The 26,811-nt window shown below is 39.0% G+C and overlaps 1 pseudogene across 1 annotated transcript; it reads right to left on the bottom strand.

Annotated features, from left to right (window-relative positions):
• Nucleotides 1-26,811, bottom strand: LOC149580487 (26S proteasome non-ATPase regulatory subunit 11 homolog; annotated as a pseudogene). The gene is made up of 3 exons (XR_016353780.1): nucleotides 26,461-26,811; nucleotides 871-1,698; nucleotides 1-625 (listed from the first exon to the last, which is right to left on the bottom strand). The product of XR_016353780.1 is annotated as a 26S proteasome non-ATPase regulatory subunit 11 homolog (transcript).

The following is a 26,811-nucleotide window of genomic DNA, read 5'->3' as shown; positions in this document are numbered from 1 at the left end:
TAGTACTAAAAATTCTGAAATATAATTGGTGCAAATAAATGATACTTTGCATCTAATGAATGCAATTGTTATCCCGCCGCTCGTAGCACCTAATAATCTCCGCTTTCAAAAAATTGTATAGGTCACAAAGATTTGACTTACACTACAACTTGATTAGCTTAACCCATAACTTTTGCTGACCTTTGAAAGAGATTGTCTACAACTTTACTAACATTTGAAACTGTTTCTAACGTGGCAGAGAAAATGCCATCCGGCTTTGGATCATCGAAGATAATCAAGCAACCTGCACCTTGATCAAGAGTGCCAGCAAATTTCTTCTCCAAAATCATTTTTGACAGTTTCTACTCAACAATATCCATTGGCAATCCAATAAGCTCTGTTACATGTGATATTTCAACCCTAGAGTACGGTTCAATTAAGCGACAGAGGTTCTGTTCCAGAAGAGTGTCATATAAAGATGATAGGTGCCTATGAATAATGGGGTCTTCTTCCAGTTGTGCTTGATAAGACCTAAGTGCCACTTCAAAGTCCTTCAAGGATCGCTTTGAATGTGCGTCTGCAACAGCCTTCATGGCATCCAATTCCACTCCCATGTAGTTCAGCCCTGCTTTTGAAGAAATGAGGCCTGCAACCAGAGGGAATTTCAATGGCAATGTATTAATAGTATGTAAAAATATTTCAACAAGAATCCAAGAGCATTTTTTAAAAGTAAATGAGGGGTTGCCTCAATCTATAAGGTGGGCAGGGCATTCACCAATGTTTTGTATACCAGCTCAATCTATGCATATAAATATGGTCTTAAGAATGACTTCGTCAATATCTTTTAGACATAAATATGGTCTTAAGAAAATTGAAAAATAGTTCCTCTACCTGCAACATCATCTGCCTGGCTAACCATGATCTTAGACAGAAGCATATACTTCAAACTGAACACCGCACGAGGATCCTCTAGCACGTTAAATGCCTCAAATGCCTCAAAAAGTAACTAGAAGCCGTCTTATAATCCTTCTCTTCAGCATGAAGAATTCCACTTTGGAGATCAATAGTCCCTTGTTGTGCTGGAGGAACGTAAATAGCATTGGCAGCTGTTCGTGCTGCCGTTAGGGCAGCCTTAGCCTTTGGAAGATTTCTCAAAGAGAAATGAAGCTTGCTTTCCAATAAATCAATATCCACAAGCAGCAGCTTGTCATCCAGCCTCCTGACCTCCTTTACAAGACCAGAAAGGAGGGTCAAAGCATCCTGGTACTCTTTATTTTCCATTAACAAAGCAGCTAGCCTTGCTTCAACCCTCTGCCTCAAGAATGTACGCTTTTCTGCACGGGTCCATTCAACCATTTCCCTGCAAAGGGAAATCTGAAGTTGTGAAGTCCCCGGGATTTTTGCAATAGCATCAAGTATTCCTCTAACAATCTTTGCAGTTTTGGCCTTTGGAATCTGTGAAAAGAAAGGTCGTAGAACTGTGAGGAGGCTCTTAAGTTCTTCACCCCTCTTCTCCTGGGCGAGAATATCAGAAAGGTTGGAAATCGCCTGTTCTTTGATTCGAAGAGCCTCCGATGTAGATGAGGGATTACCGATTATCTGATGTAGAAGAGAAATTGCCCGTGCAGGCTCAGTGTCCTTGACCTCTAAGGCATGAGATAAGGTCTCCGTGTTTGCATCAATGTAAGCCATGGATAAATTTGGATAAAAAATAAAATCCTGTACCACACACGTCATTTTTTCTAATATTATGATATGTTGAAGTAAACAAGGTAAAATGCAACAATAAGAAAGGAATTTATTATAATATAATTTAAAGGTGCAAACAGAAATAAACCCCGAAAAGAACTTTCAACATAATAGACTGTAACAGTGCCATCTTTTTGTAACTAATTACATGCTAATCAAGCAGTAGGGTATATGAAGGACAAAAACGATTTGTTCCACGGGAATGCATTCTTTTTGTAACTAATTACATGCTAATCAAGCAGTAGGGTATATTAAGGACAAAAACGATTTGTTCCACGGGAATGCATCCTCTGGGAAACTCCAGACATCCCTGGTATGGGAGCATTGCAAGGACAAATGCATGGATGTGAAATGCCCTAGGCATCGCAAAATAGAAAGACACTGTGGAAATGTCTCTGAAACATTAAGATTTATGGTGTAAGGTAGGAAGAAATTTATAAACCCTGTAAACAGTTCACATCATATCAAACTGATCAGGACTTCACAGGTGCAGAAATTTAACTCATTGAAGAACTAGCATTTACAAGAATGACTAATTACCAAAGAACCCCAAGTCGATAACTTTTTGCTGGAGATGGATTAAGAGGGTGATATTAATAGAAAACTTAACGAGGACTAGCAGACACAAACCCTAAAAGATGGATAACAAATTTAAATCCTATATGATATCCATTCGAAGAAAAAGTCCAGAACACAGGGAAATGAAGGAGAATGAAAGCCATTAAGGAATTTTTTTAAATGCCAGTGCAGGGGCAGATGTAAACCCAAAAACAGAGCTAACCACATACAAACTTTAGGAAGCGCAATTTAAGATCAAGGTAAATGCAGAAGAAAGAAAGTTGTTTATGAAAATTTGGTGGTGGCAGACAAACACTAAAGAGTGTTTAACACATAAAATCCTTTGTCAAATACTCATCGATATTCAGTAGGAATAGTTACAAAAGCTAAGGAAAATGCAGCACAAAGAAAGAAATGTGTGAAGAGTTTTTAAATTTTGGAAGAAGCCAGAGAGAAACCCTAAATACAGCTCGTGCAGCAAACCTGAGTCAAAGAAACCCTAACAGAAGGGACAGAAAGGAAAAGGAACTTTTTACTTTTCAGATTGGCATAAAAATAATCTGAATTTGCATCAGAATCAGAGTCTAAAGGCTTTGTTTCAAAGATATTAACAGAGAAACTTGCAATCAAAACCAAAGTAATTATAAATATTTAACTGTCAAACCGCACAAAATCACTCCCACCTTGAGAGATGGATCACCAAAATATATCTATTGTTGTGTCAAACTTTCAGATTCAGATCGGATGCAATGGGATTTCACTTCCAAACCAAAAAAGGCTAAACAATTATTAAATCATCAATTTGAATATATTATTGCTGGTGAGACAATCCTAAAGGTAATATATTAAAAACACCCTCCCCAAAATTTGGCATTGCCCTTGTTACTTAATTACTGTTTTTTCCTATTTTTTATAACTTTGAACTAATAATTTGACTATTCTTAATTCTATCACTTTATTTCCTATTTTTGGAACCATATAAACAATATAATTATGTTTTAATTTAATACATGCGTTCAGTATTTCTTTTGAAATTGAAAGAGAATTATGTTTACATTTTGGAATACTGCCCGAGAAGATAACTTAAAAAGATAAAAGAGAAAAAGAGAATTTCAAATTGTCAACTTTCCCTCTTTTAAAAACACAAGATTGCACATCATTTAGCCCATTTTTAGTTTGGAAGTGAAACCCCATCATTCGACACGTTAATAATAGACATATTTTGGTGATCCATCTCTCAAGGCGGGACAGTTTTGTGTGGTCTGACAGGTAAATATTTTTAATCACTTTGGTTTGCTTGCAAATTTCTCTGCTAATATCTTTGAAACAAAGCCTTTAGACTCTGATTCTGATGCGAATTTCAGATTATTTCCATGCCAATCTGAAAAATAAAAAGTTCATTTTCCTTTCTGTTCCTTCTGTCAGGGTTTCTTCAACTCAGTTTTTCTGCTCTTAACAGATGTGTGACCATAGTTTTTAATGACAAGCACGTTGAATAAGTTAAGAAGAGACAGATAAGAATGTGTGCAGAGTAAAATGTCATGAACCCAAATATGCATTAAACCCTAAGCAATGGACATCACTAAACAATATGGCACCGCAATAACCAATAAGTAAATGGTGGAACAACTGCCTTGAATCTCCAAGGAATGCACAAATATATTGAAAGTGATATACAACCTTCAATGCTTGAGCAATGCAAAACCCAGTGGTGGAGATAAAGAACTACAGAGCCTAGAGTTACAGAGGGTAGTTTAAAAATAGTGAGCAAACAAGGCTTTAAATCTAGCAGTACATAGTGGCTCATCAATTATGCAAGACCAGAGAAACCCTCTTGATCTTCTGTCATATTTTATGGATTTTAATATATTATCAAAGGCACCTGGATTTGTGTATGGAAGAAGTATATATCCAGAAGGAAGAAGATACAGAGGATACCTGCAGCCTAAGTCACAAGGTTGAAATTCTAATTCTAATTCATCTATCATAAAATTCAGATGAAATCCGTCAAGGGTAAAAATTCAAAAAAAAAAATCAACATTAAATTCACCTTATATCAATATATTTATTTTTAAATATAAGTAATATATCCACACAAATGTCAAAATAGTTTGACATTGCTAAATAAATAAACTAAATAACTCAATAATATTTTAAAACAAAATATTATATTAAATATCATAACATTTGGATGAAATTCAGCAAGGGTGAAAATTCACTGATATTTGAACTTCATCGATGAAATCCAACAAATCCTATGACTTAGCCAGCAGCTGTTTAGAGAACAGAGTAATACATAAAGATAGCAGAGAGATGAAGCCAAAGTTTTTGTTCAACACAAATGGAAACCCACGTCTTTCTATCAAGAAAGGCCCAATGTAGAAAGAATCTTACCAAAAAATGGCGGAAACCCTCATGGCAGTATGTGTAGAAGCTTGTCAAAGCAATAACAGATATAAATATAACTTAAAGGGAAACACCCATACTAGTGAATTATAAGCACAAATGTAAATGATGAGTCAATGTTCAAAATGGAATCCTCACAGAAATTCAAATTCAGAACGGAAATATAGAGGCAGTTTTAAATAAATCCATGCTCAGAGCTAGCTGTTGATTTTAAAGGACTTGGAAACCCCTCAGCATAGCATAACAGCAATGAACATATATTAGCCACAGAAATCTAACACCACAGGAATAAAGGGAGTAGAAAGTTTGACAATGACAGAAATCAGAAGCCTGTGGCCAGCAGTGAGTGGAAATGTAAATAAATTCCGCAGCCCAGAATACAAAGCAAAACACTCAATCTATTTACACAGGCAAAAAAATCCAGAAATAGCAAAGATGGCAACAAAAAAGTGACATACCAGGAATGAAAGATATCTACAGTAACAACTTTCAGTTCTAATTTCTAAACCTTAACTGGAGAAAGAGGGTTCCATAATTTTTTAAGTACAAGATGAACAATTAATTGTGTTAGGGCTCTGAACCTTATTCTTATGTGTCAGATCTCAAAATGCTATCAAAAGTATTTTAAAGCAGGAAACCCATTACTCCCATTTAAATTGTGTAAAATTCTTAGTTTCTAACACCCACATAGCCTTACTTTTATGTTGAAGGCATACCCTTTTCTGGAAGAACTTGGCTCACTTTATAATCGACAATCTAAAATGACCAAAAGACTTGCAAGACAGTTGAATAAATTGTCACCTTAAATTTATAGTTACAATGATTAAGCAGATGGGTTGTTATAGATTGAAAATCGTCAGAATTCGTCATTATTGGATGTCAAGAAATTATTCTGTCATCGGAACCCATCATTGCTTGTCGCTGAAGTTTTACTGACATGCCATTATTGTCAGGGTGTGGGTGGTTTCTTCTTACTGTCATTCCGGATGATTTGTGTTGCCGCTGACCAGAACCAGGGCTTCTCCTATTGGTTTCTCCATCTCTTACTTTTGTGCCATGACATGGCTGGAAAGGACTGTGCAGTAGCACTGCCATTGCATTCAGCTCAAATTCACAAAATCCACTAGGGAATTGGCATCCCCTGCCCTAAAGGAGTGTAAATGGCACCAATTTTGGTCCCCTTTTTCTTCACATTCTACCGCAGGTTAAAGCAAACACGCAGCTTTCTGAAATTCTCTATGCTACCATTCTGCAAGCTCGTTGATATGCTCTGTATTCTATATACAATGATAAATTTGTTCACTAGATCTGATTTACTTGTTTGTTGATTATGATAGTAATAGCTGCCACAAAGTGTGCTGAAGAGACTGTGGCGAGGGCCGATGAAGGCGGTGGAAAATAAACCCTCAACTATCCAAGCTCAAAGAGGCAAACCTCAGGCACCAGGTTTTTGTTCTCTTTACACACTGTCATTTAATTGCAGGAGTGTTGGCTTCAATTTCATAAATTTCTGAAGTTCACATTGCTCATGCTTCTTTGGGATGTGATAATGTTCAGGCTTTCAATATGTAATTTTTTCATCTGAAATTGATGTCAAGATTTTTTAGTTTCTTGATTTTTAAAAGCTTGTTTGAGTTCAAGGAACTCTCATCCCTAGCAACCATAAATACACAGTGTTTTCCCACAGTTGTGAAATCTCTGCTTTTGCATCCACAACATTTAGATATGGAATTGAGTGAAGTGGGGTCCAAATTGGTGAAATTTATGGCATCTATGGAATGTGTGTGCATCAATAATTGAAGGCAAATAGATGTGAAGACTAAAGCATTGGGTTTAAAGCAGTGCGACCCAGAAACATGACCCTGACCCAAAGCCCATGAGTATCGGGTGTGGGGGCATCCCCAAGACAGGTACTCAGAATACCCAAATACCCCCGTCGCCACCCCAAGCATCGCCATACCGTAGCCGCACCGCTTGCATGCTTGGGGACGTCAGGGGTACGTGGGTGCTTGTGTTCTTGTGTGCTTCATCCACTCTGTTAAGAGAAACAAACTTATCTCTAAGAGAACGGAGAAGTTGGTTGTTGTACACAATGTCTTGCATATCGTAGATCGCAAGACACACATGTACAAAGAGAGCCCAGCAACATGATGGGAAGTAGAGCCAAAGGATCCACCTCAGATTGGCGAGGATGAGATTGCTGTGGAAACAGATGTAGGCTTAATTGGTGTTCCCTGGCAGAAGTTGAGCATCAAGAGTCCAGTAATTCCAGTGATTAGGACTTTGGATTGGGGAATGATTAAAGGCCCATCACTACATTTTGCCATTTTGACATGGTTTTCTCCTCATTTTGATACTGATCATGATTCATATCATGCATGATGCTACTCATTGTAATTATCTTTATGATATAATTGACATTTGATAGAAGTGACAGAAATAATATAAATCCTATTTGATGATAATTTGGACTTCTATTTGAATTTTGGCTTTTGAAAGTTACTATAGGGTATGTACTATTTTACTATGTTGAAAATTCAATGAATCTGGTTCGTGCTGCAATTTTTCTATGTGCAAGTATTTCAATTTGGTATGTTACAGTTATACTGAAAGATCACTTCAATTCGGTACAGTATACAGCACCCTTGCCAGTAATTAATGGGAAAAAACTACCGTAATCTCTGCTTGTATGTGTATTCAATAGCCATATCACACATGGAAAGGGTGTCCCTTGACAACAAAGACAAACAGGTACTTTTAAACATAGAAAATGTCCTCCCTAGTAAAGAATGTGAAAAGCCCATAAAACATCCTACCAGAGAAATAATTGTTCAAAATCCACTTAAAGCATCTAAAAGATAATCAGATCCGAATGGACTGCAAATGATTCCTCTACGCTGTGATGTCTGAGATTTAGTTATGTGAGGAATTTGCAAGCAGTGAGAAGTTTTTATAAGATAGAACTCAATTTGTTTACTGGGATTATTAGACTGAGATGATTGGATAAGAATGAGAACGGTTCAAACAGTGAGAAGTTTTTGAAAAGATAATCTCTAAACTTAGCTTGCTTGGTTTGTTAGACTGAGATGAATGGATCATCTCTACCCCACATTGTGTTTCATCTCCCTTTGGTTCAGAAATCATATCTAAGCTAGAGAATCCTTGCCAGCACCTATATTCTTCCAACTTATCACAGTGTATGGGATACTAATATGAGCAGCAAATTCGGCAAATTGTGACAGTTAACACACTTGACATTCAAAAATTCATCCTAGTGCCGTTATCAACGAAGTGGTGTTTGCCCATAACATATAAAAGCCTCGTGGTATTACCCTCTATTATTTGTCCAAAAGAAATTCCAAGGTATATTTTGGGCCTACCAAAGTGTCCACTACTGAAACCATTAAACTAACCGAACCTAGAACCTCACCCAATCAGTTGTAAACAAGCCCTCCAAGACAGCCGAGCTTAAACAGCACACTAAGCATTGACTTTGTATGTGTTGTCCTCTATGGGCCGACCTCTAATTCCTGTTCCTGTTTTGTGTAACCATTTCTGCTGGTATAGAATACAAACGTAAGTTGCTGAGTTTTTGTTTCCTTTTCCTCGCATCACTGTCATGCTTTTCCACTGTCTTATTTCCTCTATGCTGTGATGTTTGACATTTCGTTATGTGAGAAATTTGCAAATAGTGAAGTTTTTTATAAGATACAACTCAACTTGTTTACTGGGATTATTAGACTGAGATGATTGGATAAGAATGAGAATGGTTCAAACAATGAGAAATTTTTGAAAAGATAATCTCTAAACAGAGCTTGCTTACTTGGTTTTTTGGACTGAGACAAATGGATCATCTCTACCCCACATTGTGTTTCATCTCCCTTTGATTCAGAAATCATATTTAAGCTAGAGAATCCCTGCCAGCACCTATATTCTTCCAACTTATCACAGTGTATGGGATACTAATACGAGCAGCAGTGTCTAAAAGTGGGGACATTATAGCTAATGTAAATTTTTAGTGATTTTTGACATTTTTACAAAAAAATCTGCCTTGTTTCACCGAGGATTTTGAAAGCATGAAGAGATTGTAGGCAGATACTATTATATGGATTTAGTTGGGCAGATGCACATGCATGAACTATTTAACCCAATGTAACCCCAGTACTGGGGTACGTCAGGACAGCGAGATGCCGGGACAAGTTTCTAGGACAGGGGGAAAATGGGCCTCATTTCTAAGACGGCGGGGAGACAGCCAAGTGATGACGGCAAGGGGAGGAGGGGGCAAGGAGGGGTGTTGTATAGTATACATATAGAACTTGAAATGCTTGTTATGAAATGATGTTTTAGTAGAACATACAAAATTAAAATACTTAAACATAGAAAATTTGCAACATGAACTAGAACCATTGAACATTCAACATAGGAACATATTGTATATGAGCAATGTTAGTATGCTAATAGAAACCAAATTTAAATAAAGCTTCTACAAACTAAACAAAATTCATAAACTTCAAGATAGACTAAGATGAGCTCTCAATTGAGAATATGAGCCATTAATGGACTCTCTCAATAAGAAACTCTCTTGTTGAGTGGCTTTGTCTAAATAGATAGGATGTATGCTCAAGCTTATGCTTCAAAAAGAGCTTCAAATGGAGTTGGAATTTGAGTGTGAGTGTATGGTTTTGATGTAAAATGGCTTCTTAAAATGGCATTATGACTTTACTTCATGGATTGTGTTGTTTTGCAAAAGGGAAGGATCCAATTTATAGGCAAGAGGCTTGAGGGATTGAGGGCTAAGATGCAAGGATGAAAAAAGCTCATGGAGGGCTCAGATTGCATGAGAGGAGAGCACATGGATTGTGCTTCCTTACAGCCAATCAGGGAGTGACACATGTCACAAGGTGAGAGGATGAAGAAAAGGGAAGAATGAGTCAACAAAAGAGGCGTAAGGGATAAAATCTTCATAAAAACCCTCATAATGGCTTGTAAGAGCAATAAAAGGGCTTGGAAGAGTCATTTATGGCCTAGTGGGCTTCATAAAGTTTTATGGTTGGGATATTTTGAAAGAGATGAAAGGAATTTCGACTTGGGCTTGATTAGGAAAGTTTTAAGCTTGCTTAGGATTGTGCAAATGATTAGAGGATGGATTAGGATGGTTTAAGATTAGCTTAAGGATAGGCAAGTGGATGGCATTTAATGAGGGTGGGTGAAGGAGGAGATATTTGTTAACTTTGGCTTGGGTTAGTAAGTCTTAACCCATGTTTAGGGAATGTGACAAAGTTAGGAGGGGATTAAAATTAGGTTTAAAGACATCTTCTAGAAGAGTCTAGACTTTGGATGAGGATAAAGACTTTTTAGAATAGTCTAGAATTTCCTAGGATGAGGATGAAGACTTTCTAGAAGAGTCTAGAACTTCTTAGGATGAGGATAAATTAGATTTTCAGGAAATAAATAAAATTTTATTTATTTCAAGGGTTTGGGTTGAAGAGATATTTATTAAAACTTTTTTAATAAACATGAGGATTAATATTTAATCTTAATTAAATATTTTGAGTTGGGATTAGAGGTAGGAAATGATGGGATTAGCCTTTAATCAAAATTAAAGAAGGATTAAAAGATTTTGGAAGAGGTTAGTGGTCTTAAGGAAATTGACCAAGTTTTGGGCAAAAAATAATTTTTTTATTTATTTTGGGTTTTTTGGTCAATTTATTAATTAAATAATTAATAAATAAAGAAATAATGTTTAAATAAGATTTAAACATTTTTGGGAGGGATTCCTTAATTAAATATTTTTAATTAAGATAAAGGGATTTAATGGCATAAAAATAAATTAATTAATTAAATAAATAATTAATTAATAAATGATGATGTCATCAGAAATTTTTCAGAAAATAAAAATATTTTATTTTCTAAAGATTTTTAGGTGTCTACATTTTGCCCCTCTTTGATGTGATGCCGCAAGTGGCATGGCATCAAAGATAAGAAAATAAGATGCCCAAAGCTAGAGCAGAAGAGGAGAGAATGGACTGCAAGATGCCCCCTCAAGAAGGCGGCGGAGAGAGAAAGCAAGGCTCAATAACTTCTTGAAAAGTACAAGAATCCGAGATGAGCAAGAAGACTCAGATTGGCTTAAGAGAAGAGGTTTAGTTAGCTCAAACTCTCACTACGGGAGAATGATAAAGGGAGAATCAAAGGCACAAGAGGAAGCAAGCTTAAGATCTCAGGGATTGCAGAGGATGAAGGAGCGGAGCGCTATAAAAGGAATCCAGGATGGGGAGATGAATGAGGGGACTAAAAAGCTGATGCAACAGGATTTCAAAGAGTCAGATTGGCGGAAGATAGGTTTTGGAGATCCCTAGGACTAGGATTGTGGTGGATCCCTAAGACTAGGATTGTGGATCCCTAAAGCTAAAGGTGAGGAGTGATTCAAAGAGATACTGATGCATAAGCTGGGGTAGGAGAGATGGATGCTGGATATGGATGGGGGATAATGGAAATGAAGGAAAACCATTGAAGCTTTTTGAGCGGGGGGGATACTTCAAAGAAAGTACCACCATGTAGTTGAGCACTAGATTTGCTATAGGACTGTTGGTTAATTGCCAAGGTTACCAAGAACATCACCAACTGTCCAAAGGACTGACGAACTGGCGCAAAACAAACACGCAAGGATTGCCCCAGTATCACACATGAATCCCAAAGGAAGCAGTGTGGAAACGACACTGGGTAACCCACAACCAGAAAAAAAAACAAGCAAAAGACATGATCAAGACCTTACGCTCTGATTGCCCCATTCACAGTATACCATGATATGGAAGATCGTGGCAACCTTGAGGAGGGAACAAGGAGATTGCTTGAAAAAGATATTTCAAGACCCAATAGGGAAGAGTCCAAATCAAAAGAAAGCGAAAATCCAAAAGAGAACCGTTTGCCAACGAGATGGGTAGGACGAGGTACTAATGGACCAAGATTAGACATGAGGAAAGCTATATCCTGCAAGGACCTATCGGAGAGCACCTAAGCTGGTGGATTTGGATGAGTGATGCATCTGGCAAGATGAACTAAGAAAGATAACACTTTAGTGACAGGAAATCTAACTAAAGGATGCATTGGAATAGCTAACCAAGATGTGCGATGGGTGCAAGATGCTGATCAAGGACGAACTGACACGAACGCTAGATAGATACAATGGTACTAAGCTAAAGAGAATGTACAAGCTGATGGACCAAGATATGTTACAAATGTACAAGTTTGTTCATGTTTTGGTTTTTGTGAGATGGAAATGTTTGTGAAGGATGGGATGTCTATAATAGGTGATAGGTAGATGGTTTGCGAAAAGCTTAAGTGAAAATGGGGTTTTGTGTGTGCACGTGATAGTATACAAGCTAGGATACAAGATTATTTACAGGCTGGAATATGGTACAAACTTTGGACAAGATTCGGATATACAAGGTATGGTACAAGATTTACAAGGTATAATACAAGCTTTGGTACAAGATTTTACAAGCTGAGGTACAAGATTTTACAAGCTGTACAGGAGGTATTTACAAGCTCCATTAGATTTTGGATATTTGGTTGGAACACCAAGGAACAAGCAGGTGTTTTATGGGATGGTGGGTGAATGGATGAGGGATAGGATAGTGATAGATAATGGATTAGTCTTAGTACACAAGGCGCCTAAATTACCAAGTTTTCACCAAGGTACCTATCCAAGGCGCTTTAATTGCCAAATTTTTACCATTGGACGCTTATTTCTCTTTACTATTTTTTTTTTTTGTATTTTTCAAAAGCTGGGTATACCAAGAATCTTCAAGCATAGAACTTCTTGAGATGAATGATGTTAGTAAGATCATTCAAGAGTTCTCCTTCCGATGTAGATAGCTGATAGGCTCCAGAGCCAAAGGAAGCAATGACAATATAAGGACCAAGCCATGTAGGTTCAAACTTGCCTTTCTTTTCTCGATCTGCTTGGACTTTCATGTTTTCTTTGAGAACCATGTCACCTGGCTGAAAGTGTCATGGAAGCACCTTCTTGTTGAAATTCCTTTTGAGACGAGTTTGATAGACTGTGAGATGATCATAGGCTTGTTGTCGCTTCTCGTCTAAGAGATCTAGCTGGGTGAGCCGAGCTACTCTGTATTCTTCATCTGATATTTGCCCTTGCAAAGATATGCGCAAGGAGGGAAGTTCAACCTCTATAGGTAGTACCGCTTCGGCACCATAGACTAGGGAGTATGGAGTTGTGCCTGTGGATGTACGGAAGGAAGTTCGATAAGCCCATAGGGCTGGATTTATTTGTAGGTGCCAATCACGGCCGGAATCATTGACAACTTTCTTTAGGATTTTGAGGAGGGTTTTGTTAGTTGCCTCTGCCTGGCCGTTACCTTGTGGGAAATATGGGCTAGAAAAGCGGTGATGGATGCGGAGGGAAGTGCATAATTCTTCCATGTTGAGATTTTCAAAGTTACCTCCGTGGTTGGTGAAGATGGTGGATGGGATGTCGAAGCGGCAAACAATGTGGTACAAGATGAACTTGGAGACCTGAACTCCTGTAGCTGAGACTAGGGGGACTGCTTCCACCCATTTAGTGAAATAGTCTGTAGTTGTTATTATCCATTTATGTCCATCAGATGAGAGGGGTGTGATAGTTCCAACTAGATCAAGGCCCCAACAAGCGAAAGGCCAAGGTGGTGCAATAGGCTATAGATCCTGTGCTGGAGCGTGCACAAGATTTGCATGCTGCTGACATGGGAGACACTTTCTGACAAAGTCACAAGAGTCTTCTTCAATGGTAGGCCAATAGTAGCCTGCTCTAAGGATTTGTCGCGCTAGGACAATACCACTCGTGTGGGCACCGCAAAGTCCAGAGTGTACTTCCTTTAACACCATCACGGCCTCGTTTTGATCTAAACATCGAGAGAGAGTATCGTGATAACCCCGACGATATAGGGTATTGGCTATGATAACATAGCAGGATGATTTTCGGATGAGGTTCTGGCGTTGGGTACATGTGAGGTGAGGGGATATGATACCATCGTTAAGGTAAGCGTGAATCTCATGGTACCAAGGGGATTGGGGACCAACCAAGATACAAACACGATTTGAATCCTCATTCGCATAGGCGAGTGTGAGGAGCTGCTCCACTAAAAACTCATACTGTGTAGCTGCTTGGGGAATTTCCAAGAGCGAGCCTATAGTAGCCATAGCATCTGCTGCTTTGTTCTGTATTCGAGGCACTTGTGTAAACTGAAGCCTTGTAAAATGCTAGGTTAGCTGATCAACTAGCTCTTTGTAGGGTAATAGCTTTGCATCTTTGGTTTGATATTCATTTAGGGCTTGCTTGATGATGAGCTAAGAATCGCCAAAGATTTGTAGCTCAGCAATGTTCCATTCTGCAGCTATCTTTAATCCTGCTATGAGGGCCTCATATTCAGCTATATTGTTGGTGCTAGGGAATTGTAGCTTGAAGGCTTCTGGAATGTAATCTCCTTGAGGTGTGACCAACAATATTCCTGCCCCTGATCCATGAGATGTGTATGAGCCATCAAAATAAAATTTGCATGGGGGTTCTTCGATTAGACAGATATGCTCATCTGCATATTCTGTGATCCACGGATAAGCATCTATTAGAGGTGCATTAGCTAGGTGATCTGCTCTAGCTTGTCCTTTGATTGCCTTTCTATCCACATACTGGATGTCAAATTCGCTAAGGAGCATAACCCATTTGGCCAAACAACCTGTAAGTGTTGTTCTAGAGAGCATATACTTGAGAGGGTCAATCTTGGAGACTAGTTGGATGGTATGACTTAGCATGTAATGGCGAAGCTTTTGAGTTGAAAAAAAAACTGTCAAACAAAGCTTTTTCCATAGGAGTGTAATTGAGTTCATAACCAACTAGGGTTCTACTGATGTAGTAGATGGCTCTTTCTCTGCTGTAGTCATCGAGTTGTGCTAGAAGTGCCCCTAGAGCAGTAGGTGTTGCTGATATGTACAAAATCAGGGGACGACCAGGAACTGGTGGAACCAAGATAGGGGGATTGATGAGATACTGCTTGATATGGTCGAAGTTGCGCTGACATAAAGGATCCCACTTGAAGTTCTCATCCTTCTTCAATAAATGTGAAAATGGTGTACACTTATCTGCAAGCTGGGAGATGAAGCGTCGAACAGATTGAAGCTTTCCCTGAAGAGAACGAAGCTGTCGCAGTGTCTAGGGAGGAGGCATGTCTAAGATAGCCTTGACCTTCTTGGGGTCGATCTCTATACTTCGTTTAGAAACTATTAAGCCTAGAAGCTTGCCAGATGTGATCCCAAAGACACATTTCTTGGGATTCAGCATGAGATGATATTTGGCTAACCTATCAAAGACTTTCTCCAGGTCAGCAAGATGATCCATGAAGGTATGAGACTTGACCAAGATATCATCCACATAATTCTCCAAAATGCTATGGATGAGATCATGAAAAATGGTTGTCATAGCTCTTTGATAAGTAGCCCCAGCATTCTTTAGGCCAAAAGGCATCATGTTTTAGCAAAAGGTTCCCCAAGGGTTAGTGAATGTTGTCTTATGCTGATCCTCTTGTGCAATCTTAATTTGATTATACCCAGAAAATCCATCCATGAGGGACAAAATTTCATGTCCAGCTGTAAGATCTACAATCATATCTATGTTGGGCAAGGGAAAATCATCTTTTGGACAAGCCTTGTTAAGATCTCTGAAATCAGTGCAGATTCTGATGTCACCAGAAGGCTTAGTGACGGGGACCATGTTGGAGATCCACGCTGAATAGTCGATAGGTCTGATAACCTTAGCTGCTAACATTCTTTCTAACTCAGCGTTGACCAATAATGCCACCTTGGGGTGCATTTTTCTAAGCTTTTGTCTGAAGGGCTTGATTTGTGGATTGACTGCAAGATGATGAACTACAAGCTTTGGATCAAGCCCTGGCATGTTTTGATATGACTATGCAAATCGGTCAATGTTCTCTCTTAAGACCTCAAAGAGGAGATCAGCTTGGTCTTGTGATAGGGATGCAACAATGTGAACAAGTCTGGGGATATCTGAAGGACCAATGTTGACTTCTCGAGTATCCTCAATTAGAATAGAAGACACCTATGGTCGATTATCTTGAGGAGGCAATGCTAAATCTTCATGTTCTGCTTGTGGCTCTGGATTTTCTTGCTAAGGGGTTCTCTTCACTGCCATAGCTAGTCTCGAATTCACCTTAGTTCCAGTTTTGGGTGTATCGGAACTAGGTTGGGGATTTTCTCCAAAATACCCCTTGGGATCTAGCTTGTAGATATAGGCAGAATTTGGCTTTGTTTGCTTATGAGGAGTTTCGGCTCCCATGAATCTCAGAAGCACTTCCTCTAATGTGAACTCATCAATGTGTATGACGCTTGGTTGGTCCCAATCTATGAGTTGTGGATGGGCGAGTGGTAGGTCAATGAGGTGGATGGATAGTTCTTAGAGAACAGAGCCTCCGAGGGAGATTTGGTCTAGGATATCATCGTAGGCTCTCTTTTCAACTTCCTCAGGAATGTTTTTGATTTCGACAAGGTCACGGTGAATGTTCGAAAAAGCATGACCATCCGTATTGGTGCCCCCAGTTGTGGGTATGCCAAAGCCAAGACCTGACTTCGATTCCCACTTGTGTGCATCGATGGGGCACTGCATGCCTCTTTCTTTTGGTCTTAGACCACCACCTTGATAGTTCCATTTGTCAGTGATGAGCTTATGTTCTTGGGGATACTTCTAGCTGAAGTGATCAAGGCGTGCTTGATTTCTTTGAGGTGCATCCTTATGTAACCAATTGTTGATATCTGGAGTGAGCTCCTCATGAAGAGGGATTTTCGAGGATACAAAGGTTATTGGGCCAAACTGTTTATATCGAGGAGGTGGAATCTCCTTAGCTTTGTGATATGTCGGTCGTCCATGGGCATGTGGATCAAGTGGGAGTGCCCCGACAACAAATGCATCTGACAAACTATACTCTCCGCAGCCTTTTTTATTGATCTTTACGGTCGATAGGGTGGAGGCGAGGATGGTTTCTGGGTCATTACAAGTGTGGGATGAACTAGCGATGGCTGTGCCAATATCAATTCTAGGGCAATGGTTTGTATATGAAGCTTCAACCGCATTGCAGTAAGCAAAGGGTTCTAGATCGGCATGGATGGTTACCTCAGTGCCTTGATGCAGAAATTTGACGCACTGATGGTAAGTGGATGGAACGGCTTTCATGGCATGAATCCATGGGCGACCGAGGAGGATGTTGAATGGTAGGTTTAGATCAATAACATGGCAGAGTGTTTCTTGGATGACTGGCCCAACCTTGATTAGCAGCAAAATAGTTCTTTATGTGGTTCTTTCCAAGTTGTCGTAAGCTTTGATGGTGATAACCTCACTGATGATATTTGCCTCAGTATACCCAGCTTGTTTTATAAATTTTAGGGTGCAAATATTCAAGGCTGATCCATTATCTATCATTACTCTTTTCACGGCAAAATTGGATACCATGATGGCTATGCGAAGCGGAAGGGTTTGATTTGGCTCGACCATGGGTATGTCAGTGGGTTTGAAAGATAGGGCACATGAGGATGAAAGGTGTCCAACAAAATTACGAAAATCAATAGCATTGATATCAGAAGGGACACGGGATTCTATGAGAGCACTCTCAAGGATGTTCTTGTACACAGGACTAGTGCGAAGAAGGTCTAAAATGGAGATTTGGGCTGGCATGTTCCCAAGGTGTTCCAAGATATTGTACTGGCTTTTTGATGGAGCTAATGGTGCTGGTGAAACAGGTGGGCCTGCGATGTTAAATCGGGCTCTTCGAGTGGTGACTGCACACTCATTGTTTGGTCCTTGGATATTGATAACATTGACAGAAGGCTCTTTCTCGGATATACAACCTATAAGGCTACCATAGTCTATATAGGATGAAGTGTGGCCATTGTTCTTCCCATGCTGTTGGTTTGGCTGACGGTTGTTGGTGTTGTTGTTAGTTTGGATAGGTGCTTTTACAGGATTTTGATTGTTGTGAGGAGGAAAAGCATTTTGATAGATTTGTAAGCCTGCATTGGGAGAGGTTTGGGCACCAACGGTGATTTCTTTCCGATCAATGAGGTCCTGCACATAATCTTTCAGTTTCATGCATCTGAGGGTAGTGTGACCTTTTACCCTATGAAATTTGCAGTACTCATTGTCTTTGTACCATGCAGCTTTGGATTGGCTTGGGTTGATTTGCTGGGTAGAAGAAAATTTGATGAGGTTTTCCTTGACTAATTTCTCAAAAATCACATCCAAAGGTTCACCAAGGGGTGTATAGTTTCTAGGAGCAGGTTGGAATCTAGGCTTTTGTCCTGCAACTACATTGATGGCATTAGCTTGATTGCTAGACCCTTGAAAGTTGGGTCTTGGATTGTGGTTTTGATAGCTTTGGTTATTCTACTGTTGGTAGTTGATAGCTTGCTGATTGTTTGGTTGATAGGGTGGGTTGGACTGGTTGTGAGAAGGACCAACAATATTCACATGTCTGGTGTCAGTGACGCCATCTGTTGCAACATGCTTGTTTTTGTTCCAATACCTAGACTTGTCATTGGAATGTGATTAATTTTGGTTGGCTTCCTTGTAAATCTTGACCACACCATCTTTAATGAGTCCTTGCTCAAGGATCATTCCTTTCTCTTTGATATCTTTGTAGGTCTGCAAACAGTTCATGGTCATGTGGTGAGCCAAGCTAGGATGGGCATTATCAATAAACATTTTCACCAAATGGCGCTCTGGCAAGGTGCAAGATATGCGGGTGGTAAGGGTTTGCCATCTTTGCAGATATTCGGGAAGGCTTCCTCCACCTTTTTGCTTGGTGTGGACAAGATCAACTACTGATAGCTCTGTTTCAACAAGATGGGCATATTGGGCTACAAATGCCTCAGACAATTCAGCAAAATTTTTAATTGTGCCATAGGAGATTCTATAAAACCATTCAAGAGCTAGTCCGGCCAAGCTTTTGGGAAAGAGACGCAAGAGGAAGATGTCATCGTATGCGACTTCTTGGCAGTGCATGTAAAATTCTTTGATATGTGTGACAGGGTCTCCTTTTCCTCTAAATTTGTCAAATTTGGGTGTCTCAAAATGCTTGGGGAATGGTGTCATGGTAATGGCTCTATCAAATGGGTAAGGGCACACATTTTCAAACTTGAAAGTTTTTGGATTATTTCCCTCCTAGATGTTCTTCAAAGTTGTCTTCATGGCTTCCCATTCTGAATTAATGGGTGATGGCTGGGGTGCCCCCAATGTAGGAGTGCCCTGAGCTAGGTATGTGCTAGATGGGGCAATGGAATATGGATGGCTTTGAGGTATGGGCTGGTAGGGATTGTACATTGTTTGGGTAGCTGCATGGTGGATAACGGTTTGTTAAGGGGGAGGTGGCGCATAGTGCTGCATGTGCTGCGAGGCTTGCTGTTGATATGGGATTTGAGGTTGGGATTGAAGAACATAAGCTGGCTGTGGGATAAATGAATTGCTTTGTGGAGGTAAGGTATAAGATGGTAGTGAAGCTTGGGGAAAGGATCGGGGGGCTTGTGAGGTTTGACCAAGGTATGTGGGCTACGCCCCCATTTGGGATGGTACCTGCAAATAATTGGTGGTTGGCTGAATTGGTGGGTTACCTCCTAGAAGTGGCATTGAGAAGTAGTTGGTAATAGGAGGTAATAGATTAGTTGGTGGTGGAGGTGGTGGGAATTGAAAGCTAGGAAATGGAATTGATGGGGTTTGATAGCTTGGTGGCTGGATTTTGAAGCTTGGTAGAGTGGTGGCGGGAGCTTGGGTCACTTGAGAGCTGGGCAGAACATTGGTAGTAGCTTGTGGAGTTTGATAGCTTTGTCGAGTGAGGGTAGTAGCTTGTGGATTTGTGGCTGATGACATTGAGCTCCAAGGACTGAGTGGAAATGATGGAATTGTGCTTTGGGCTGTGGTGAACAAGCTGGGGGTGATGAAAGGTTAATTACTTGGCCCCATGGGCGGCATCCCTGTTGTATATTGCTGAGGTTGGCCAAAGATGCTAGCGCTGATTTGGGAGATGGGTGGATTTGGAAGGCTGGGTTGGGGAGCAGCAGCAGCAATAGTGAAGGGCGTGAACGGTGAGGTGTTTTGGGTAAAGGGGGTTTGGAGCGGAGAGGTATGAACCAAGGATGGAGTGGTGGTGGTTGGGTTGGCTTGCGGTATGGAGATTTCAACTTGGGTGGATGATGGTATGTTTGGGTCTGTTGGATCATATGGATTGGCTGGAGGCTCTTCTTTTGGCATATATTGAGGATAATTTGGATCATAAGAGCCTATGGGTGGTGGCAGCTGCCCAAACAATGGGTGAGATGGATCTGATAATGGAGGGGGTCTTCCAAAGTCAAAGGTTCCTACATTGTCCATTCGAAAATTAGCCATGATTGTCTCTTTGTTCTTGTCTATAATGGCGTTTACCAATACTACATTTCTTGGTTGGTTCATGAAAGCTTCAATATCAGTAGATGATGGCATAGCTTTCTCTGGGCTGAAGGATGGCTGAGTGCTCAAGGGGGGTGAGGTTGTTCAATCCAAATGATAGGGCTCCATTGTTTCTTTCTTCTTGGCTAAGCGAGTGACGGGTGGCATGAAAAATGCTCCTAGGGATGAGATGCAACAAATGTTGGTGGATGCAAAAGGAAGGAAGGCTTTTCTATGCAAATGATTTCCTAGGTTGAGGCAAAGCTATATGACAAAACCTAAGGAGAATTGGGTTGGGGATTCTAACTTCAAAGATATGTTGCCAAAGCACAAAAGGTCTGCTTTCCTATGTGCAAGTTTGGTGGTGATTGTGTCAACTTAAGGATAGACTGATGATCCTTTAGGAAGAACAGGAGATTGACCACTTGTGGATCCCAACCTTTAGCTCAAGGTGATGAGGGATAACAAGTGGCAAAGCTAGATTACCCTAGACAAAGCTTTGTCAAAGGGATAACCTTGGTGAGATTGGTGGTTTTGAAAGATTTTAGGAATGGCAAACTTTTAGCAAGGTGACAACAATTTTTGAAGGCTTGGATGTGAAGATTTTGGATTGCTGGCTAGATGGTTTGGTCCTAAATGAGATGGATGAGTTAATAATGCTTAAGGGGATAACTTAAGATGGCTGACTTTTCTACAAAGATGACTCTAAGGTGAAGCTTATCCAAGAAGGTGTGGAGAAACAAGGGTGTCTAATCATAGAAATCATGCTTAGTTGGTAAGGCATAAGCAGGATTAACTCCTAGATGTTGGCTAAATTTGATGGTGCGCTCTAACCAGGCCTCTTGAAGTGCTTCGTTGGCAGTTTTATCCTCTGCTTTGTGGAGTTTGGCAATTCGAGAACTTGGTGTTAGTTCCTTTCTCTTGGCTGAAAGTTCTTGGTATGCCTGAGATGGTTTGAGTTTAACTTTGTGGAACTTCTATTTGGGTTTGGGTTGCTGTGACATCAATTCTTGAATCTGCTTGGCTTTGAGAGACCTCGGTTATTTTGCTTCAACTTATTCAACTTCTGGAATAGGCAGTGACTACGCTAAGTGTACCCTAAGCTAGGATTGACCAAGTTTGGCAAACATTCATTCAACAAATAAAAAAACAAGCAATAGATAGGAACAACTAGATAGAAGTTTTTGATTCTCAGAATGTGATACTTGCGCTGAGGAGTGTGTATGTTTTACAAATGTTTCGATCAGTCACTTCAAACACATTAACACTCTAGATGGTTGTCTACAAGGCTGACAGTTGGTTTAGCTAGGGAGTCATCGATATACCCAAAGGTAGGTGAGGCCCAAATCCATAGATGAAACCAACAAGATGTCACACAGCCGAGAGGAGCGGTAACCCACTTCTCCTCTTTCACTTCTCAAGGGTATAAAGTTCCTTGAGGCTTAGCCCGAGTGACAAAAATCTTGATTCTAAGAGAGGTGTCTTTCGATTCACCTCCCGATTTTTATACTCCGCCAGAACGCTGGAGTTGAGGTCGTCCAAGGGGTGATGAAATCCCCAAGCAGGCCGCCTAAAAAGAAACAAGGTTTTAGATCCTAATCTTATGCACCCAAGATGGCCTCGAAAAACGACAAGGGGAGAGAAGACTTGGATGACCTTGGGCTAAAAAAAAATACGCTTGTTCTTTTACCGACTGACTCTTATGTGTGCTAATCTAGACTTTGCAAGCACTCATGTTTAAGAGACAATGTTCAATTCCAACTTGAAGCGCCAACAAAAGTAAATCGATCGAAGAATGCAAACAAGAAGAAGAGTTAGGTTCAACAAAAGCAAACTCGCGCACCCGGAAGCCCTCCACGTCAAGTATTGATTAATTTCCTTTAAAGCATTCAAGAGTTGGTATGATTTTGTTTTAAGCCCAAAGCAAAGATGTGTGAGACTCGATTTGTCAAGCGCGCGCCTGGAGGCCCTCTAGGTCAATAGTTGTTCAATTTTAGTGCTCAAACTTGAAGTGTGATCGATTTAATCTAGAGTTTTGGTCATTTAAATTTTTTGATAAAGTTAAAGCAAACGTTCAAAGACCAAGTGAGTGAGTTAGATTGTGGAACATTTAACACCTTTTTCAAGTAAACCCATCCCCATAAATGGCGCTGAGATTGCAACCAATGGTTGAATTGATGGGTGATTAGAAAAAAGGTGAGTCCAAGGAACTACTCAAATTGATTTTTGCAAATTTGTATTTAACTTAACAAAGTTTCTTAAATGTTCAAAAATCAAACTTTACCTAAATTGCATGTGGAAAAGAGATTTGTTTTGTTCAATTTTAGAAGCTCCAAATGAAGTGTTTGATATTGCAATGGTTAATTGATCCTTGGCATTCAAGATTGGATTTCTTGTTTTAATCATGCACTCAAGGAAAATTTGATTTTAATCCATGGCATTCAAGAGTGTGTTTAGCAACATGCATTAAAAGACAAGTGATTAAACATTCAAGTTTTTTCCTTTGAGCATTCAAGATTGAGATTTTGTGTGTTGTTTTAAGAACTTTAAAGTGCTTTGTTTTAACTTTAGATCATTCAAGATTGTTTTGGACTCAAAAGTGAAAATGACTCTTTGGACTTTGGTTTTCATTCAAGATTTTATGTTCTAATTTGCATATTTTAAGCCCAAAAATGATATTCCTAAATTGTTTTGATGCATGAAAAACCTAAAAAACATTCAAGATTTTGCAACAAGACATTTGTTTGGAACAAATAACAAAGCTTTTAGGACAATTTTTGGCAACCATTTAGGACTCTTAGTTTTCACGAGTTTTTAAAAGAATTTTAAAATATTTGCAAATGAAGTTCATTTTATCCTTGATTGATGCTTTGAGTTTGATTTAAATTTTAGTGTGCACTTAGTGTTGATTTTGAACCTTTTGAAATGGAAACTTGAAGTTCTTTTTAAATTTTCAAAAATGAAGTGTTCCTAACTTTGCATGAATGCATCTAAAACCTTGATGTTGCAAGGATGCAAATGACTGAATTGGTTTAGTTTCACTTGTTAAAAGGCTTTTTTTTTTTGCAAATTTTTAGTTTTTAATGGATTTAAGTATGATTTAGGGGTTCATTTTAAGCACTAAAAAAAAATGTGTATGATTTTGCTTCCTTCAAAAAAAAAAGGCCAAGATCTCCCACAAGAAGAAGAAGAAAAAGTAGATGGAATAAAAAGAATATAGACAAGAAGAGGAAGAAGAATTTCAAGTGCTTTGTCCACCTCTAAGCTTGAAAAATCTGCAAACACTATGAGATAGATTATGAGTTCCTTTGTCTTTTTCATGCTCATGTGGACCTACAAAACCAATTTATACAATCCTACCAATCACAAAAACAAACAAAATTAGCCAAAATTAGCAAATGACATACAAAACTTGACTAAAAAAGCTAATGAAGATGACCCATGCGGGGTCCCACCGGGCGTGCCAAAATGTATATGAGCAATGTTAGTATGCTAATAGAAACCAAATTTAAATAAAGCTTCTACAAACTAAACAAAATTCATAAACTTCAAGATAGACTAATATGAGCTCTCAATTGAGAATATGAGCCATAATGGACTCTCTCAATAAGAAGCTCTCTTGTTGAGTGGCTTTGTCTAAATAGATAGGATGTATGCTCAAGGTTATGCTTCAAAAAGGGCTTCAAATGGAGTTGGAATTTGGGTGTGAGTGTATGATTTTGATGTAAAATGGCTTCTTAAAATGACATTATGACTTTACTTCATGGATTGTGTTATTTTGCAAAAGGGAAGGATCCAATTTATAGGCAAAAGGCTTGAGGGATTGAGGGCTAAGATGCAAAGATGAGAAAAAGCTCATGGAGGGCTCAGATTGCATGAGAGGAGAGCACATGGATTGTGCTTCATTACAGCTAATCAAGGAGTGACACATGTCACAGGGTGAGAGGATGGAGGAAAGGGAAAGGATGAGTAAACAAAAGAGGCTCAAGGGATAAAATCTTCATAAAGACCCTCATAATGGCTTGTAAGAGCAATAAAAGGGCTTGGAAGAGTCATTTATGGCCTAGTGGGCTTCATAAAGTTTTATGATTGAAATATTTTGAAGGAGATGAGAGGAATTTCGACTTGGGCTTGCTTAGGAAGGTTTTAAGCTTGCTTAGGATTGTGCATATGATTAGAGGATGGATTAGGATGGTTTAGAATTAGCTTAGGGATAGGCAAATGGATGGCATTTAATGAGGGTGGGTGAAGGAGGAGATATTTGTTAACTTTGGCTTGGGTTAGTAAGTCTTAACCCATGTTTAGGGAATGTGACAAGGTTAGGAGGGGATTAGGATTAGGTTTAAAGACATCTTCTAGAAGAGTCTAGACTTTGGATGAGGATAAAGACTTTCTAGAATAGTCTAGAATTTCCTAGGATGAGGATGAAGACTTTCTAGAAGAGTCTAAAACTTCTTAGGATGAGGATAAATTAGATTTTTAGAAAATAAATAAAATTTTATTTATTTCAAGGGTTTGGGTTGAGGAGATATTTATTAAAACTTTTTTAATAAACATGAGGATTAATATTTAATCTTAATTAAATATTTTGAGTTGGGATTAGAGGTAGGAAATGATGGGATTAGCCTTTAATCAAAATTAAAAAAGGATTAGAAGATTTTGGAAGAGGTTAGTGGTCTTAAAGAAATTGGCCAAGTTTTGGGCAAAAAATAAATTTTTTATTTATTTTGAATTTTTTGATCAATTTATTAATTAAATAATTAATAAATAAAGAAATAATGTTTAAATAAGATTTAAATATTTTTGGGAGGGATTCCTTGATTAAATATTTTTAATTAAAATAAAAAGATTTAATGGCATAAAAATAAATTAATTAATTAATAAATGATAATGTCATCAAAAAATTTTCAGAAAATAAAAATACTTTATTTTTTAAAGGTTTTTAGGTGTCTACACATATTACATACCCAATAGTAATATCCAAATAGAAATTCAATTGTCCATCCCGGCAGCAGCATGGTTGCGGAATGGTCGAAGTGGGGTACTTGAGTATGCAAGTACCCGGTGCGGGGACCGGTACTTTGAAGTTTGGGGGGAGGGTGTGAGTCCCGTGTTACACTGAAATTTTAACCATTTAAGTATTGATTGGATAGCTTTAAACAGAGTTAATGGAAAAAAGGGTATAGTTATTTCAGTTGAGGTTTTCTCACACAAGAACATTGGCATATCAAAACAAAAGCACATTGTAGTTAATCATCTAACTAAATTATTGCAGGGAGATGGTTGTCTAACTCAGCACTTCTTCCTAAGAAATGTAATTTGAAGTTTCTAATACTGTGGATAAACATTATTAGGCAAATTTTCCAACACTGATTTAAAAACTAGGGGTAAAACTCTCATTTTTTACTTAACTGGAACTCAAACAATCGAAGCTGTTTCGAGCGCCACAAAATACCAACAGAAGCAAACGCACATCGATCTATGGCAGATTTTATGCTTTAATTTCAAGCCCGTGCAAAAATATGCAGATCCCAGAACAAATTCGTAGGGCCAGCTTTGGGTGACAGCCTGCACATTGCCAAACTATAAATGATCATCGGTAAAACCATGGCAACCTATTTCATCAGTAGGGAAAACCCCATTTTTAGAGTGTTTGACTGGATGTACGCTAACAAATTCTGCACAATTCTTTTCTACATTAAGACAATCCATAGACACCATCTATGCGTCTACCTGGTCAAGCTAAGCGAAGCCTATTGAAGAAACATTTTTGGCGAGCAACGGGAAAATGATGTTGAGATTTTCGTTGAAAGTAGTAGCATTTGCATATTTAATCAGACTACAGCCATGACTGACCTCTCCAATTTGCTGGAGATCGGCTTTAGACGGAGAACGATATCGGGTAACAGTAAATCTTGCGATTTGATGAAGGGCGCACAAGTAGGCAGAACCCTAAGGCTTCAACTATTGTTTCTTGAGGGAATGCGAGAACCAAAAAGAAACTTTTTAATTATTTGCCTTCTTAAAAATAACGGTACATTATGCACCTGAATCGACAAGCGACTAGAATTAAGATCCTGGTACTGAAGTTGGTACAACCTACCCGAGGATTTATCGAAACTAAAAAAAAAATCAGCCCATTCCGGGAAGAAAGGAAACTCGTTAAAGATAAACACGCAACTGATCCCCTCAAAGAACTTGAAACAAACGAAATCACTATAATTATCCACATTAACAATCATGATTTCTATGGCTTTTTTGGATAGTTATTCACACCAGAAAAAGCATACCTGTCCCTTGACAATGAGATTAAAGTGAGCACCGCCCTGATCCATGAATTTTTTCTCTTCCTCCTGGTTGACGGTACCCGGAGTTCTGCCATTATCCACACCAGACATTGACATGGCCAAAACCTCCCCAAACAATGACGATTTTCAAAGGGAAAAAGCTCTTGGACTGGCTTATATTGGCTGCGACGGCGTCAGTAGAAAAAACGAACAAGGCAGAGACGTAAAATTGTCTGAAATTGAAAATTTCCCTCCCGCAATTCTTCGACTGGTTGTGATGAGCGTAAATGAAGAGGGGAATAAAATTGGGGGTTAGACTAGGGCCCGTTTGTTTTTTGGATTTGAACCGAAGCG

Source organism: Cupressus sempervirens, chromosome 1 (genome assembly GCF_028749045.1).
Source record: "Cupressus sempervirens isolate cs-2001-9-10 chromosome 1, ASM2874904v1, whole genome shotgun sequence".
Taxonomy (NCBI): Eukaryota; Viridiplantae; Streptophyta; class Pinopsida; order Cupressales; family Cupressaceae; genus Cupressus; species Cupressus sempervirens.
This window is presented reverse-complemented; position numbering and strand designations above follow the sequence as displayed.